Source organism: Ovis aries, chromosome 3 (assembly GCF_016772045.2).
Source record: "Ovis aries strain OAR_USU_Benz2616 breed Rambouillet chromosome 3, ARS-UI_Ramb_v3.0, whole genome shotgun sequence".
Taxonomy (NCBI): domain Eukaryota; kingdom Metazoa; phylum Chordata; class Mammalia; order Artiodactyla; family Bovidae; genus Ovis; species Ovis aries.
The window spans coordinates 15,592,067-15,606,501 of record NC_056056.1 but is presented as its reverse complement, the minus strand read 5'-3'; positions in this window follow the sequence as shown (position 1 = coordinate 15,606,501).

Below are 14,435 nucleotides of genomic sequence, written 5' to 3'. Positions count from 1 at the left end.
CTCTCTGCCTGTGCATCAGGACCACTTGAAATCCCCCACGTGCAGGAGCCCAGGGGTCTCATCACACAAGTGTCACAACTTCCTGCCTTCCTGCCAGATTGGATCCACCCTGATGGCTGGGTAACCAGGGAACATAGGAGCCTGGATGCTGATGTCCTGGGAACCCTTCCCGCTGGTTCCCACCAGGCAGGCAGGCAGGCAGGCACGAGAGCCAGTCTTCTCTGCGGAATGTGACAGGCTCCAGTGGAGAGCATGAAGATATTGATACTGGGGTTTTGCCAGATCCCTAACCTCAAGATTAAAGCATTATTTCTGAGGCTTATATGCTTCAGTTTCTTGCTTTTAGCGTTTCCATCTTTAATCCATCTGGGATTTATTTGGGTGTTTAGACATGTTTTTATAGTGTTATCGTGTTCACGAGGTATCCTCTGGTAAGCACTGTGGTGAAGGTAGTGGGGAAGGTAAATGAAATATCGTGTTTGCAGAAGAGAATGAGTCTTGATGTGAGGCTGGTGCAAATTAATTCTCATTACCAACTCCTGGGGGATCACCAGAGTTTCCCAAAAGCCTAGACAAAAAGTAGCCGAGTTGACACAAAGCTTTGTTTTCAGAAAGGCTTCTGCAGCTACAAGCCTTCTGAGAAACACGTCCTGGAAAACAAGGTCACAGACACAGAGGCGAATTGAAGGAAGTTCCAGGAGGTTGTGATGAAGGAATCTATCTCAAACTGAGATGACCCAGAATCTCTGGATTTTGTAGAAACATCCCCTATGACATGTAGAAGTCAATGGTTTTCTCTCTGCTCAAGATATTTCTATCTCATGTTCTTTGGGGGTGCAAGGCAGTTATTTCTAAACACAGCTGTTCCAAATGACTTGAAATTCTTATAAAAACGGGGTTTCTATGTCCACCAGATCTGCTTGATTGGAATGTAGCACTCACTAATTAACTGATGGTAAAACAAGATGGTGCTCCTGTTTAAGAGGGGATGAAAGGTTTTGCACAAGTGTGATAATTATTTACTGTATCTTGTTATTGTTCAGTCGCTCAGTTATGTCCAACTCTTTGCAACCCCACAGACTGCAGTTCACCAAGCTTCCCTGTCCTCCACTATCTCCTGAAGTTTGCTCAAACTCATTTCAATTGAGTTGGTGATGCCATCCAACCATCTCATCCTTCTTAGGACATTTTAAGGTTTCTGAAAAGCAGGCTACGCTCGGACCAGTTAACTCACAGTCTCCAGGGGTGACAAGGGCAGTCCTGCTTGCTTTGAAGTTCTTATGTGATTCCAGTGGACAGAAAAAATTGAGAACCACTGAATAAAGATATCCAGGACATAAAATGAGTCTCTGTGTGTGTGTGTGCACACGCATGTAGTCACTGAGTCATGGCTGACTGTGACCCCATGGACTGTAGCCTGCCAGGCTCCTCTGTCCATGGAATTCTCCAGGCAAGAATAAGAGTCTAAATTCTGTTAATAGTTTATAGCGTTAGTATTGATAGATCAGGACAGGGATTCTCAAGTGGGGTTTCAGTGTTTTTTTGGCTACCCTGCATAGCAAGTGGGATCTCAGTTCCCTAACCAGGGGTCAAACCTACCCTCCAGCATTGGAAGCACAGAGTCTTAATCACTGAACCACCAGGATGTGTGTGTTAGTCACTCAGCTGTGTCTGAATCTTTGTGGTCCTATGGACTGTAGCCCACCTGGCTCCTCTATCCTTGGAATTTTCCAGGCAAGAATACTGGACTGGATTGCCATTTCTGCCTCCAGGGGATCTTCCTGACCCAGGGATCAAAACCAGGTCTTGACTGCAGGCAGATTCTTTACCATTTGAGGCATCAGAGAAACCCAAATTTCCTCAAATGAGATTCCCAGTTCTATAGTTCTTGGCAGGCCCAAAGAATTGCATTTTTAGCAAGGAGCTGCTGTGGGTCTGGAAAGCACATCTGGAGACCCCTTTGATTAGAGAATGCGATTCTGAGGAATAAGATGCAATGAATATATTCTGTATCTGTGAACACAGGGTCAACTTGAAGATCTTCACCTGCAGGATGAGCTTGGAACTTCCAACAGCAGGTTCCACAGAATATCTGGGTCTCCAGGAATGACTTTCACAAATTTAAGCAACACTCCTTAAGTCTCCCGAGGAAAGGATGACATCTAATGTGGTTCCTAACCACTTCCCAAGGTAAGCTGCCTACCTGAGGTCGACTCGGCCTTATTCTCAGGTAAAACTTAAATGGTTAAGGTACATGATGGAAAGGAAACAGCCTACCAGCATTTAATATTCAAAAACAACCTCAGAAAATGGAGGCAGTTTCCCTATTCCTCCCACTATATGACACTAAAATCCTGATCAAGCTAAATAAGACAAACACTAGCAACTCTGAAAAATGTTTCCTTCTGAAAAGAGAAGGCAGACCAGTGAGAAGACTTGGAACTAAGGGTGGAGAGTGTCCTGGTTAGGCCTGTATATTCCAGATGTGGAGCTGGAGACTTTGTGGCAACTTAGCAAAATGGCTGTCTGGGGAGGCCTTACGAATAGCTGTGAAAAGAAGAGAAGCGAAAAGCAAAGAAGAAAAGCAAAGATATAAGCATCTGAATGCAGAGTTCCAAAGAATAGCAAGAAGAGATAAGAAAGCCTCCTTCAGTGATCAATACAAAGAAATAGAGGAAAACAACAGAATGGGAAAGACTAGAGATCTCTTCAAGAAAATTAGAGATACCAAGGGAACATTTCATGCAAAGATGGGCACAATAAAGGACAGAAATGGTTTGGACCTAACAGAAACAGAAGATATTAAGAAGAGGTGGCAAGAATACACAGAAGAACTGTACAAAAAGATCTTCATGACCCAGATAATCACGGTGGTGTGATCACTCATCTAGAGCCAGATATCCTGGAATGTGAAGTCAAGTGGGCCTTAGAAAGCATCAACGAACAAAGCTAGTGGAGGTGATGGAATTCCAGTTGAGCTGTTTCAAATCCTGAAAGATGATGCTGTGAAAGTGCTACACTCAATATGCCAGCAAGTTTGGAAAACTCAGCAGTGGCCACAGGACTGGAAAATGTCAGTTTTCATTCCAATCCCAAAGAAAGGCAATGCCAAAGAATGCTCAAACTACCAAACAATTGCACTCATCTCACACGCTAGTAAAGTAATGCTCAAAATTCTCCAAGCCAGGCTTCAGCAATACGTGAACTGTGAAATTCCTGATGTTCAAGCTGGTTTTAGAAAAGGCAGAGGAACCAGAGATCAAATTGCCAACATCCGCTGGATCATGGAAAAAGCAAGAGAGTTCCAGAAAAACATCTATTTCTGCTTTATTGACTATGCCAAAGCCTTTAACTGTGTGGATCACAATAAACTGTGGAAAATTCTGAGAGAGATGGGAATACCAGACCACCTAACCTGCCTCTTGAGAAATCTGTATGCAGGTCAGGAAGCAACAGCTAGAACAGGACATGGAACAACAGACTGGTTCCAAATAGGAAAAGGACTGTATCAAGGCTGTATATTGTCACCCTGCTTATTTAACTTATACGCAGAGTACATCATGAGAAACGCTGGACTGGAAGAAACACAAGCTGGAATCAAGATTTCCCGGAGAAATATCAGTACCCTCAGATAGGTAGATGACACCACTCTTATGGCAGAAAGTGAAGAGGAACTCAAAAGTCTCATGATGAAAGTGAAAGACAAGAGTGAAAAAGTTGGCTTAAAGCTCAACATTCAGAAAATGAAGATCATGGCATCCAGTCCCATCACTCCATGGGAAATAGATGGAGAAACAGTGGAAACAGTGTCAGACTTGATTTTTGGGGGCTCCAAAATCACTGCAGATGGTGACTGCAGCCATCAAATTAAAAGACGCTTACTCCTTGGAAGAAAAGTTATGACCAACCTAGACAGCATATTCAAAAGCAGAGACATTACTTTGCCAACAAAAGTCCATCTAGTCAAGGCTATGGTTTTTCCTGTGGTCATGTATGGATGTGAGAGTTGGACTGTAAAGAAGGCTGAGTGAGCGCCAAAGAATAGATGCTTTTGAACTGTGATGTTGGAGAAGACTCTTGAGAGTCCCTTGGACTGCAAGGAGATCCAACCAGTCCATCCTAAAGGAGATTAGCCCTGGGACTTCTTTGGAAGGAATGATGCTAAAGCTGAACCTCCAGTACTTTGGCCACCTCATGTGAAGAGTTTACTCATTGGAAAAGACTTTGATGCTGGGAAGGTTTGGGGGCAGGAGGAGAAGGGGACAACAGAGGATGAGATGGCTGGATGGCATCACTGACTCAATGGATGCGAATCTGAGTGCACTCTGGGAGTTGGTGAAGGACAGGGAGGCCTGGCGTGCTGCGATTCATGGGGTCTTGAAGAGTCGGACACGACTGAGCGACTGAACTGAACTGATCTGAACAGATGCCAAGGAGCGAAGACAAAGAAACAAAACAGCAGAAAACAAAACGACAACAGCAGCAGAAAGACCAGGTGTTCTGTCTCTAGCCAAAGAACCAGGAAAGGGACAGCTGAGCCCGACACCAGATCTTTAGACGGTACCTGCTTCATTCCAGGCAAACAGAACAGGACGCTGTGCGGTTCGATCCCAGCAACAGCAGTAAACTCTGAGCAGATGCCCACTCTTGCCCCTCACCAGGCTGCAACGAGGTGTCCCAGCTGCTCTCTGGGGGATCAGAGGAGGCTGATAGGGAACCGAAACCATCACCCAGACTAGATGAGTGGACAAGGAGCCTGGACTTACTGCCCCAGCCAGCCCACCCCCAGCCCCCCAGAGATAAAATGGTTGAATTGATATGAGTGTGACTTGGGGATGAGGATTTTAAAATCTTCCTCAGAGATTCTAGGATGGAGCCAAGTTTGAAAACTTCTGACCTAGAACAGTCGTCAGCATACTCTGGTCAGTGGGTCAAGCCTGCCCAGTGGCCTGGCTGGTTCTTATAAATATGGTGTTGGAAGCCAGCCTCACACAGGCATTTCCATCTGGTCTGTGGTTGCTTGTCTACCAGACACAGAGTGGAGTGGTTTCCTCAGAGACTGTCTGGTTCACATAACCTAAAATATTTACTATATGGTTCTTTACAGAAGAATATTGCTGATTTCTGACTTAGAGGATGTCATGGTTATCAAAGTCCATCTGATCTGCTCTATGACATGATGACTTTAAAAACATAAAAAAAATTAAAAAAATAAAAGAATAAAAATAAAAACATGAGTCTTTCGTTATTTAATTAAGGGATTAATTCTGGAACTAGGTTCTTTGTATGTAAAATAAATGTCATCCCAGGAGTACTTCCTTCAGCTCTTGGCAGCTCAGTTTATAAAGAGCACCCTCAACTAGTGACCATGCAGAGGAGACAGCCAACATGAATCCTGGATTCAGAAGACTGATGTAAAGGAACTGAGGGTCTGGGGTCCAGTAGAGAGAAAAAAAAAAAAAAAAAAACAACAGTGGAGAGGAATATGACAACGGCTTTCAAATGTTTGCCGGACTATTGTGCCTGAGGGTTTCAATGTATTCTACGTAACCTCATAGAGTAGATGCCCAGTGGATAGAAGATGTAGGAAATTAGATTTGACACAGTAATAGATAGAATTGCTAACAGTAAAAAAAATTTCCATGAGATTGTTAGCTTCCTCTCATTGAATATTCATGTGAGCTAATCCCTTTCAGCATCTGGGATATTCTGTACTTCTTCCTCACTCCATTTCTTAAAGTCTGTATTGGTTAGGGTGGAAAAAATTATGTAGCAAACAGATCCCAAAGTACCTTTTTTGATGTATTCCATTTGCCGAAGATTTCCTCTTCAACCCTGCCTTAGCTCTGGGAGACTGACTTATAAATCTCAAGTCCCCCAGCCCCCTTTTTGATTTTCCCATAACAGGGAGCCCCTGGGGGACCAGAGGGAAGGAGTAGATGGAGGTCCAGGTATCATGCTCCAGGTCCCTCTCTGGGGAGTCATCCTGGGTTAGTCATATCCTTAACAGGACATCACTTCTGTTAGGAAACTGGCTCCAGGCCTTCTTCTTGGTTTCCAACAGCCTCTTCTCTCCTTATCCTTTCAGACCTCTGCCAGTCAGTCAGTCAGTTCAGTCGCTCAGTCGTGTCTTTGGGATAGTATTTTAGATGGTTCAAAATATAGAATGTATGCCATACTCCAAAGCCCACTGAGAATCATGTTTGTCCTTTCCATTAAAAAAAGAGAAGCTACCAACCTATAAACTGGGCCATTAAATATATATATATATATATATATATATATATATATATAGGTACATATATATTTTCTACAATTTAATACTCATATATGTACACACACATACACAAGACCATCTAGGTATCTTCCTCTGTGGGTAGCCACAGCAGAATGTACCGTTTAAATCACATTCACTGGCTACACATTCTCACACTTTATTATGAAAATCAAACAAACAAATGATGTTTATTCTTTCAGAATGTGAGTGTTAGAGTAAACCAAAGCAGGCTTCCATAGGTATTAGGTCCCAGGACAAGGGGTGTAGGCCATGACCCCAGGCTTATTTGGCCACAGTGGGTCATGAGAGCAGAAAGGGCCCTAAAGTCATCACTCATGTTAACTTAAGGTGTCAGTTTCCCCTGTACTCTGCCCTTACTCTTCCCTTTTCCTTGGGTTTTCCCCCTATCATCTAACCAGAAAGCTGGTTGCGAATTGCATCATCTCAGTTCAGTTCAGTCACAACAGTGACTGACAGTTTTGTTCAGTCGGGTCCAACTCTTTGCAGCCCCATGGATTGCAGAACACCAGGCTTCCCCGTCCATCACCAACCACCAGACCTTACTCAAACTCATGTGCATAGAGTCGGTGATGCCAACCAACCAGCTCATTCTCTGTCATCCCCTTCTCCTCCCACTCTCAATCTTTCCCAGCATCAGGGTCTTTTCCAGTGAGTCCGTTCTTCACATCAAGTGGCCAAAGTATTGGAGTTTCAACTTCAGCATCAGTCCTTCCAATGAATATTCAGAACTGATCTCCTTTAGGATGGACTGGTTGGATCTCCTTGCAGTCCAAGGGACTCTCAAGAGTCTTCTCCAATACCACAGTCCAAAAGCATCAGTTCTTTGGCGCTTGGCTTTCTTTGTAGTCCAATGTTCACATCCATACATGACTGGAAAAACGATAGCTTTGACTAGACGGACCTTTGCTGGCAAAGTAATGTCTCTGCTTTTGAATATGCTGTCTAGGTTGGTCATAACTTTTCTTCCAAGGAGTAAGCGTCTTTTAATTTCATGGCTGCAATCACTATCTGCAGTGATTTTGGACCCCCCCCCCCCCAAAAAAAAAGTCTGTCCCCAGACTTGAGCTACCCCAGGGTGTCACCATCCTGCCCAGACCAATGTCTTTGGTCCCTTTCCAATAGACTATCCTTAAGTTACCCAAATTTGAGTGTGCTATCTCATTTCTATTATTAATACTATGATGAGTGATACGGGGATATTGGCTCAAGCATAAAGTTTCTTTCTCACTCAAAAAAGAGTACAAGGTGGGCACACTTGCCATCCCAGAATCTAGGATGATATGGGCCCTGCAACCTTCAGTGTGCCCAGGAGTATGGCCTGGAAGACAATTAAAGTGTGAACAAACACACCGGAAATGACGCAGCTCACATCACATTCCTTAGAGCTTGGTCACATGGTCTCTCTAGACTCTGAGAAAAGTGGTCAGATGGGGTGGGGACACTGTCGTGCTTTGGGCTCAGGAAGCAGAGGAAGTCAAGTTGGTAAGAGGCTCGAGACTCTGCCAGGGCACTTACTCTAGGTTGGTCATGTGTGGTCGGTTTCTATCAGAAGTCAACTATAGTAGGTCAGCCTACTTTACTTTTAAAAGTAAGCCTCTGCCATGTCACCCTGCAAATATCAGTAAAACCTCTGGTAGTTAGCTACTAATTGTCATCATTTATTTGTATATTTTGTATAGAAATAGCAATTATATTACAATTCAGACCTTTCTACATATGCAAAGAAGTGAGCATCTGACACTTTTTGACTCCTTCCTTGGATTTAAGACCTCCTTGTAAATTAGCAGTGCTAATACATCCCTTGGTTTGTGTGGGACCATGGGTTTCCCATGGGATAAAAATCAAAACCAGCCTGTGAATGCAAATTGACTAAAAAGCACCATTCCAATGTACTGGCAGAGACATAAAAATGCTATTGCACAGATATAAGATGAGATAAACAGGAAAAGGATTATGTCAAGGCTGTATATTGTCACCCTGCTTATTTAACTTATATGCAGAGTACATCATGAGAAATGCTGGGCTGAAAGAAGCACAAGCTGGAATCAAGATTGCCGGGAGAGATATCAATAACCTCAGATATGCAGATGACACCACCCTTATGGCAGAAAGTGAAGAGGAACTTAACAGCCTCTTGATGAAAGTGAAAGAGGAGAGTGACAAAGTTGGCTTAAAGCTCAACATTCAGAAAACGAAGATCATGGCATCTGGTCCCATCACTTCACGGGAAATAGATGGGGAAACAGTGGAAACAGTGTCAGACTTTAGTTTTTGGGGCTCCGAAATCACGGCTGATGGTGACTGCAGCCATGAAATTAAAAGACACTTACTCTTTGGAAGGAAAGTTATGACCAACCTAGATAGCATATTCAAATACAGAGACATTACTTTGCCAACAAAGGTCCATCTAGTCAAGGCTATGGTTTTTCTGGGGGTCATGTACGGATGTCAGAGTTGGACTGTGAAGAAAGCTGAGTGCCGAAGAATTGATGCTTCTGAACTGTGGTGTTGGAGAAGACTCTTGAGAGTCCCTTGGACTGCAAGGAGATCCAACCAGTCCATTGTGTAGGAGATCAGCCCTGGGATTTCTCTGGAAGGACTGATGCTAAAGCTGAAACTCCAGTACTTTGGCCACCTCATGAGAAGAGTTGACTCATTGGAAAAGACTCTGATGCTGGGAGGGATTGGGAGCAGGAGGAGAAGGGGACGACAGAGGATGAGATGGCTGGATGGCATCACTGACTTAATGGACATGCGTTTGGGTGAACTCCGGAAGTTGGTGATGGACAGGGAGGCCTGGCGTGCTGCGATTCATGGGGTCGCAAAGAGTCTGACACAACTGAGCGACTGAACTGAACTGAACTGAACTGAATGAGAGAGAGCCTAACCAAACAGTCATATTAAAGTGGAAATTACATGCTATTTCTGCCTAGTGGAGTGGGAGCTGGGCGTAAATGTGCCCTATACCAGGCCCTAGAGGCGCCTGTGGTGGTAGAAAGTCTATATAATGAGCTGCTGGTGCTCTGCCCAGAGCTCCTCTACCAACTGGTGTCCAAGAGTATTGGCAAGCTAGCCTGTAGATACATGGCCGGTGATCCCACGCTCAAAGACCATCAGTGACTGAAAAGCACAAGCCCAGATTCTGTTGCCTAACGATAAAATACCATCGATTTCCTTGGTGCAGCTCGGTTCCCTGCAGAATCACCCTGAATATAAACTCATCAGATGCTACCTCTTTCTCTAGTTTCATTTGTTGTTTTCTATGCACTCCCTCTCCTGGGAAAGCTTCCCCTGTAAATCACAATTTGCGCAAGAATACCAAGCCTCAGCTCTGTCTCTGAGGAAGCTGCTCGAAGGTAGCTAGGACTATGGCACCAAGAATTCAGACTCCTGGCAGGTGGGCTCCATCCTTAACTCTAACACTGACCCCATTCCAGATGCTTCTAGAGTCAGGTGATGGTGATGCTTCAGAGCCACCAGCGACCAGGGGAGTTTCAGTGTCACCTTATGTGTAACCCAAACATGGGATCTGCAACACCAGTGATCGTAAATGCAGGGGACTGGGGGCCTGGGAGGGTGAACATGCTGGTGATTGGTGATCGAGACTGAAGACGGAGACGGTGCTCTGGAAGCAGTAGGCAGGATGTTGACTTAGGCAGCCAATGTGGGTGAAAAGGGCACATGCTGCCCCAAAGGTAGCATCCGTGAGGTCCACACCTGGAAGGAGAGGGTGATGGAGGAGCCAGTAACTGAAACCACTTGAGGGTCTCCCTGGCTATCAGGCCACCAGAAACCAGCAGACGGCATAGAACTGAGGTCCCCTCACTGGGCAGGTAGGGGCTCTCTTTCCAGGGAAGCCAGGTGTAAACTATTAAACTGACCTTCTTAGGGTCCAGGAACTCATGGGCTTGGGGCAGGCAGACATAGGATACACGTCAGGTAGGCAAACTGAGACAGAGAAGGCGATGGCACTCCACTCCAGTACTCTTGCCTGGAAAATCCCATGGATGGAGGAGCCTGATAGGCTGCAGTCCATGGGGTTGCAAAGAGTCGGACACGACTGAGCAACTTCACTTTCACTTTTCACTTTCATGCATTGGAGAGGGAAATGGCAACCCACTCCAGTGTTCTTGCCTGGAGAATCCCAGGGACGGGGGAGCCTGGTGGGCTGCCGTCTATGGTGTCGCACAGAGTTGGACACGACTGAAGTGACTTAGCAGCACTAGCAGTATCAGGCAAACTGAGAAGAACGTGTGGACCCCACCTCTGAAAATGAGGCCAGTGATGCTCTGGTTACATCTTCTTCCCGGAGAACAACCAGAGTTGAGAGAGACATTGAGACCATTCCCATGGAGCTGGTTCTACGGCTTTAATTCTGAAACTGGAACTAACGTCTTTCCTCTCCCACCATCTGACACAGTATCGCTGAAGTCCAAGCTCCAGTGAATTACATGTTGTAAGAACAGAGCAATGAAGTTCTACTTGCAACCTGGACCAACTTTAGGCCTTTCTCATGTTTTAATTTTACAGTGCTTTGCAATATGAAGGATTTGGGCTTGTTTACTTGATAGGAGTGAGAGGGTTTAAAAAGGACCAGATTTACAATTTGAGAGCAACTCATGCTTGTTTGGAATGCACATGAATTTACATCCTTTTCCCTTTGGGCAGGAATTATGTAGGCTTAGAAACAATATCAAAATGAGGTAAAGGGAATCAGTAACTCACTGTTGGATGAAAACCATTATTTCTACTTCTGTTACATATTTAGTAACGTTTAAGTCAGGCTATATGAGGCTTCCAGAGGTTCAAAAATATCAGAAATAAAAAGAAATGCATCTGAAGGCCGCAGTGAACAACTTGGGGTTTATTTTGTCAAGACTGAGCTATGCACAATTTGGTAACTTAAAAAGTCAATTCCTGATGTTTGAATGTGTTCTATAAAGAGCCTGGTTTAGGACTATGTACATAATACCACTTTTCCCTGCTCTCTGTCACTTGGTCATTTAAGTTTTATTTGAGAAATTATCTGGCCACACCTGTTCAAACACACTGCATACCTTTGTACATTTCTGCGCTGCTACAAAGGTTTACAGTTTTTAAGTGTCTTCCTCATTCATCTGTAAACTCCTTGAGGGCATGGGGTGAATCTATTAATATCGATTTTTGATCCATCAAACTTTGCATAATATCTGAGATGTAATCCATGTTAAATGTGCTCATTAAGTAAGGAAAGGAAAGAATGAACAAGGAAAGACGAGAGAATAAGCTGAGAGAAAATATATGTAACCTCGAGAATTGCAATTTTTACCTTCAGAATAATTTCACTGCTTCCACTCACTTAAAAACAAAAAATAATAATATGAAAGTATAATCTCTCTATATGGGCATCTAAATTCACATATAGAATAAGAATTTCTGTATATTTTAAAACTATATTTCACCTCACAAGGGCCCTTTCATGTCTAGAAGACAATTATACATATATACATATATATACACACATACATACATATATGTATATATATGCGCACACATAAATACACATTACATATACATATAATATATGTGTATATATGCATATGTATATACATATATTGTACATATATATGTAGTTTATATGGGCTTCCCAGGTGGCACCAGTGGTAAAGGATTCACCTGCCAGTTCAGGAGACATAAGAGACATAGGTTCAATCCCTGGGTTGGGAAGATGCGCTGGAAGAGGGCATGACAACCTGCTCCAGTATTCTTGCCTGGAAAATCCCATGGACAGAGAAGCCTGGTGGTCTATAGTCCATAGGGTCACAAAGAGTCAGACATGACTGAAGAGACTTAGAACACACACATATGGTTTATATATATATATATATATATATATGGTTTATCATATATATATATATAGCTTATCAAATATACATTACATGCATTACAAATATATATTCCTCGATGGTGCAAAGGCAAAGAAACTTCCTGCAGTGCAGGACATGCAGGTTTGATCCCTGGGTTGGGAAGATCCCCTGGAGAAGGAAATGACAACCCACTCCAGTATTCTTGCCTGAGAAATTCCAGGACCGAGGAGCCTGGCGAGGTACAGTCCTTGGAGTCTGAGAGAGTCAGCTGTGACTAAGTGCACACACACAGACATACACACACACACGCCACTGTTGCTTTTGTAATTCAGTCACTAAGTTGTGTCGGACTCTTTGCGACCCTATGAACTGCCCCATGCCAGGCTTCCATGTCCTTCACTAGCTCTCAGAGTCTGCTCAGACTCAGGTCCACTGAGCCAGTGATGTGGATAAATGTTTAAGGGAAATTAACAGCACCAAGTTTTTCGGGCATAAAAAATGAGCTATATTTAAAAATAAAAGTAAATGCCTCGATAAGAAGTACAAGAGTAAATGCTCTACCATGGATGCAGGCTGGTAGGCTGACCAAGAGAACAGAAGAAAAGGGTGGATATTGAGGAAAAGGAGGGGTAAGGGGCGAAAACTGTGCAGGCAGAAGAGAGGAACCACCAAGGTGTCTGCAGATGAGCTGGGAGGGGAAGGGACTAGCGCTCAGGTCCCGGGCACCGCTGTCTCCCAGCTGGGTTGCTCTGTCAGCATCCCGAGCACCCGCCTTCGGTCCTGATTCACCGTCCACTGAGTCCCAGCGGGGCAGCCGTGGGATCCTTTGAAAACCAAGTCTGACCCTGTCTCTCCTCTTCCTCCAACGACTTGCACCTCACAGAAAGCAAAGCACGAGAGCTCGTGTCTCCCCTAACTACCCTGCCTGTCTGAGTTCAGCCTCTGGTACCCGGTCAGCCCCAGGCTCACAGCATCCTCTGTGGTCCAGCTCAGCGCACACGTGGTAGGAGCTGAGTACCTTACGTGGGGAAGAGCGGGCGAGAACTCTTCGCGTCGGTTCCTTCCTGCACACCGGCCACCACGAGGGAGGCCAGCCCCTCTGTGTTCCTGTTCTTCCTCACTTTAAATTAATTTTTATTGAAGGATAGTTGCTTAACAACGTCGTGTCAGTTTTCATCGTACAGCAAAGTGAATATATATCCCTATGTGAGTGCTCAGTTCGGGGCATCTTCCCCACCCAGGGATCAAACCCGCGTCTCCCACGGCTCCTGCACTGTAGGTGGACTCTTTACTGCTAAGCCACCGGGAGAGCCCCACATGTACATCTGTCCCCTCTTTCTTGGTTTCTTTCCCATTGAGGTCACCGTAGGGCACTGGGTTTCCTATGCTATTCAATAGGTTCTCATTAGTGATCCATTTCATACAAAGTATCAGCAGTGTGCACCTGTCACTCCAAACCTCCCCATCCACCCACCCTTGTTTTCCTTCTTAGATTAGTGGTCAGAGAAGTCACAGATCTCATCCGTGACTCTGGGTCCCAGATGAGCGAGCGCTCCAACCCAGCACTGAAGCAAGAGGGCTCGGATTTCTCATGTGTCACTCAGAGAGGACCAGTGAGGGGGTCTGGACGCAGGCAGTCCTAGGTCTTGACCCTAACACTCTCCTGATACTGCCCAGAACTCACCCCTCCCCTCTAACGGAAAGGAGTGAACCACATTCTGCCTTCTCTCTCACTATTGACATCCTCTGAACACTCCTCACATCCCCTTGATATGTCTCCATTGGAGCTTTTTCTTCTTTACAGAAAAAAAAAAATACAAATAAGGTAAAAGGAAGAAGACCATGATTACAGTCCCACACGGGAAACTCAGAGACACTTTCATTTTGTTCTTTGTAGGTAGCCAGTAAGGAGGACAAGTCTTTCCAACCAAAATGTATTCCACACAGTAGGTCCGTTAAGAATAAAACAAGAAACGAGAGCCATTTATTTGTAATTTTATTTTTCTCCTCTTATGCACCATTGTGATTTAATTAATAGTTTCTCTGAGGTGAAGTTTAAGGAAAAGATGTCTATTTCATTATTTGAAAAGTATTGAGTATAAATTATTTTCTTAACGAAGCTACAGTGATCTCTTTGGCTTTTTCTTGGACATATTCCCACCATCACTCTCTCCTTCTATGTCCACATAGAGACAGGCTTCTTCACTTTTCCCCGAGTCCTGCCGGCTGTGCTGTGGTTAGCTAATTTATTTTCATCTTCCAGCAAGGTCAAGAACACATTGATATTTGTG